Below are 4,233 nucleotides of genomic sequence, written 5' to 3' on the forward strand. Positions count from 1 at the left end.
AGGAGAAGGAGGAGGAGAAGGAGGAGGAGAAGGAGGAAGAAAGAGGAGAAGGAAAACAAGAAGGAGGAGAAGGAGAAAGAGAAGGTGGAGGAGGAGGTGGTGGAGAAGGAGAAAGAGAAGGAGGAGGAGGAGGCAGAGGAAGAGGAGGAGGAGGAGGAGGAGGAAGAAGAAGAAGAAGAAGAAGAAGAAGAAGAAGAAGAAGAAGAAGAAGAAGAAGAAGAAGAAGAGGAAGAGGAAAAAGAAGAAGAGGAAGAGGAAGAGGAAGAGGAAAAAGAAGAAGAAGAAGAAGAAGAAGAAGAAGAAGAAGAAGAAGAAGAAGAAGAAGAAGAAGAACAAGAACAAGAAGAACAAGAAGAACAAGAAGAACAAGAAGAACAAGAAGAAGAAGAAGAAGAAGAAGAAGAAGAAGAAGAAGAAGAAGAAGAAGAAGAAGAAGAAGAAGAAGAAGAAGAAGAAGAAGAAGAAGAAGAAGAAAGGAGGAGCACCCCCACCCCCAGGACTAAGGGGTTGGCTCAGTGGTGGGGAACTCAGCAGCCATGTACCATGGGCATGCAATTGATTCCCAGCACAACAAAAATAAACCTGAAAGGAAAAGAAACTGTCATTTCATAACATAAACCAAAGAGTCTGGTGACATAACTCAAGTAGGAACTGCACACAATAATTTGTTTGCTTTGAGGATGTTTTTGGAGACTGCGTCCCTGTGCGACTGAGCCTCCTAGACACTTTCTGTCACCTGCTATGTCTGCTGTTTGCTTGTTTGTCTTTGCACATTCAACCGTGATTAAAAAGGAGGGAGGGGAAGCTGTCCACTGCCCGCTTAGCCCTATAAATATTTGTACAGTGTTTATGACAGATGTTTTCCTGTTATGAAGGAATCTGACCTTCATTAAAAATCTGGGACTTTTTAAATGTCGTGCCAAAACATCAGAAGCAACAACAGGGGCGGCCAGTGACTCTGTGTGTTTAAAGGGGCGAATTCTTATTGAGCCAAGCAGTAATTATTACAATGGCCGTTATTAGTTGGAAAAGTGGTCTGGGGGCAGAAAATCACAGCCCTTTCCCTTCCCTTGTTCTAACCGCTCTTGGGTGCCAGCGTGCTACAAGATGGACCGCTTCATACTGTTGCTTCCTGAGCCAGCAATGTGGTTTTCGTTAAATCCAGTGAAGTGTTCTTCCTGATGTTTGGCACACCAATTAAACTGCATACAAATGACCCTAAGTCTCAAGCTGATGTATTTCTCATTGTTCATTGTTAATATAGAGCAAATGAGTCCCCCAGTCTGCACAGCAGGCTCCGTGAGTGCCCTTGGTCCAGAATGTTTCTGACTTCAGTCCCTCAGATGCAGGGATATTTCCACAGACGTCAACCAAACATCCGCAATCTGAAAAAATCTTAAACCTGAAATGTTCCAAAATCCAGTGTTTTGAGCGTTGACTTTGGAGGTTACAGATGTTCAGATTGCGAATGCTCAGCCTAGATGGGGTTGAGAGCTTTTGCGACAGCCAGCACCATCTCCTCAGACCAAAGTGCCCTGGTTTCTTCTGGTGCATGGACTAGCTTTAGGCTGAAGCCTAGGGCTTGGCGCTAGGCAGTCAGCTGGTGTATTGTCTCCTTAGGGTTACTGGGACTTGGGGGTCACTGTGACTTCCCTTTGTGGGGCTGGGGGTGGGAAGGGGTGGGATGAGGGTGGACATGAGGGTAGATTTGGGGATGAGTTTAGCGGTAAAGGTAAGGGTGGGGATGAGGGTGGGGTAAGATGAGGGTGGAGGAAGGATGGTGGTGAGGTAGGGGTGGGAGGAGAGTGGAGGGGGGGAATGAGGGTGTAGGAGGGAGTGGGGGTGGGGTGGTGATGAGGGTAGGGGTAGGGCTGAGTTAAATGATTGTCCTTGCTCAGGATTCCTAGAGCGCAGAATGTGCCAATGGTAGGAAGCATATTCTTATGACAGTGCAGCAAGATGTAGGCTCAGGAAGAAAACAAAACAAAACAAAACAAAACCCTAAACCAAACAAAACAAGAGCAAACCAAACCAAACCAAACCAACCAACCAAATGAACAACCCTGGACTTGCCTGGTGGTATGCATTACCTCCTCAGAACAGATCAGGTCTAGCGCCCAAGGTCTGTGTTGTCCAAGCCCTACCTTCATCAGATTCTGAGAATTGTCTGAGCATGGTGTCTAAATCAGGATGCCAATGTACTGTTTTATGTTATAAAGATGTGGAAGTGTTTGAAGTCTTGATGACCAGTACAGTGTTTCATGGAAAATCAAGGGGAGGCAAAGGAATGACTGGGAAGAATAGAGAATAAGCCATGGGCGCAGTTGTCTCTCAGTAGTGCTTGCGTACAAGTCTGAACACTCAGTTTTCCCCTTCTGAAGAGTATGGAGCAGCGTGTTGGATTTCTTTCCAAGAGCTTTCTATTTTCTGTTTCAAAGTCAGGAAGTTTTGGCTGCCATATTCTTTCCTTAGAGCCTGAATACGTTTGCTTCCTTCAGTTAAACTCCGCCAGGTTTGGGACTCATTCTGTCAAGACTCTGACCTCACGTAGGCTACCATCTCTCACGTGCAGACTTGAACTTTCACCTAGGAAGAGAGCTTGTACCCTTCTTTCAGATTTCTTGGAATCTGGGGGTTACTAAAATGCCAAATGTTAAAGAAATTAGCAAAAGCTATTTCATGTAGAGAGCCTGTAATTCTCCATTGCTCATATGTACACATAGTTTTCTTTAAAAATGGGATTAATGAACACTCACAGGTTGACGATTCCTGAAGATGGCAGATCTGTGCCCAAGACAACTTGAGAAACTTTTGCACGTCTTCACAAGAACACAGGTGCTGCTATCCCCGAAACAGTCTGTTACCAGGAAGATCGCAGTCACTTAAGTATCCACCAGAAAGAGAGCAGAAATAGCACTGTCATAAACAGAGACCATGAAAACTGAGGACGAGTGTCAGCCACCCTTCATGCTAGTGTGTGTATGCCAAACAAGCAATGTAGGTCATAGGAAAACACATGTAACATGTGACTTTAAAAAAAACCTTCTCAGAAAAGTACTGTAATGTTTTTATAGAAATATGCATATGTGGATAAACAAACCCAGAAAAACTTGTATAAAGTGCATACCCAACCATTTTTCAATGGTGTGGAAATTAAATGAATAGGGAGATGTGTTTAGTTGATCTAAAAAGGACAATTTGGCTTTATCTGTAGGATTTTATTTCTTAAGAAAGTCTGCTGAACTGGATAGAATATTAATATTATGTAAATCCAGTTGTTAGATGCATGTTTTTTGCATTAGAGTTTGTTTTATCTGCATTTTTAGTATTTCATAATAAAAATTAAAAAAATATAGCTAGGCTTCTTCAGGAGAAAAAAAGCAATTACAGAAAAATATATGTTGTCTGATGTAATATATAAAATACAAACCAATATAGAAATGAGCATTCCTAATACATAAGAAATTGCAATATCAGAGAATTAGGACAAATGGCTATACAATAAATTTGTTGTTTGTAGATAGCAGCTGGCAAGAAGGTGGAATTGAGCAAAGAACGTGGGTAAAGAGTATCTTATTTTTCTTAATTCTTCTCCGATTTTGTGAAATACACATGATTCACATTTTCATAGTTTTAAAAATCAAAAGGCAAATCTATGCTCCTTTTAAGAATTATGTAATACCATTTACACTATATCCACATTCTGTAGGCGCTGGATCTAGAGCTTTCTGGAGTTTCTCTACAGGCTACACAGGTCTGTGCTTCTCAGTCTTGTGACTCCAAGCAAAAGGCCTTGACTCACAGGCTTCACTGGTGAAGAGAATACTTGGGGACACTGAGCACCCACAGGGCCAGGTCCACAGCTCAGGGAGATGTGGCAAAGACACTAGCTTAGGGTCACCTAATATTGCCAAGGCACGGGGTCTCCTTGACTGAACAGAACGCCTGAAGAGACTGTGAAGAGTCTGCGGAATGCGAAATGCCCACGGAGTATCGGTCTGCAAACACTTAGCTCCCTTGCTCCTCCTTCCTTCCTGAGTCCCGTGCCCTCATGTTAAGTGGCTCACCATTTGCCTGGGAAGACCCTAATGTTTTCCTGTACCTCCGGCTTCCTATGGCAGAGATGCTGCAGGATCCATCGTTGTCTCATGGATTTTGTTGGGCTCTGTGACTCAGGTCGTGGCACTCAGCCACCTTCTGCGTAAACTTTCTGTACACTCTTCAATGCTTACC

At 43.4% G+C, this 4,233-nt stretch overlaps 1 long non-coding RNA gene across 1 annotated transcript in view; it reads right to left on the reverse strand.

Annotated features, from left to right (window-relative positions):
* LOC116081806 overlaps positions 1-4,227 on the reverse strand; it is a 52,862-nt gene extending 48,635 nt beyond the window's left edge. The window contains exons 1-2 of the long non-coding RNA XR_004115006.1: positions 4,068-4,227; positions 2,757-2,881 (exon numbers count right to left, since the gene is read on the reverse strand). This is a non-coding gene — a long non-coding RNA (uncharacterized LOC116081806). The remainder of the gene's footprint in view (positions 1-2,756; positions 2,882-4,067) is intronic.
* Between the last annotated feature and the right edge of the window lie 6 nt (positions 4,228-4,233).

The sequence above is a fragment of the Mastomys coucha genome, unplaced genomic scaffold (genome assembly GCF_008632895.1).
Source record: "Mastomys coucha isolate ucsf_1 unplaced genomic scaffold, UCSF_Mcou_1 pScaffold7, whole genome shotgun sequence".
NCBI lineage: Eukaryota > Metazoa > Chordata > Mammalia > Rodentia > Muridae > Mastomys > Mastomys coucha.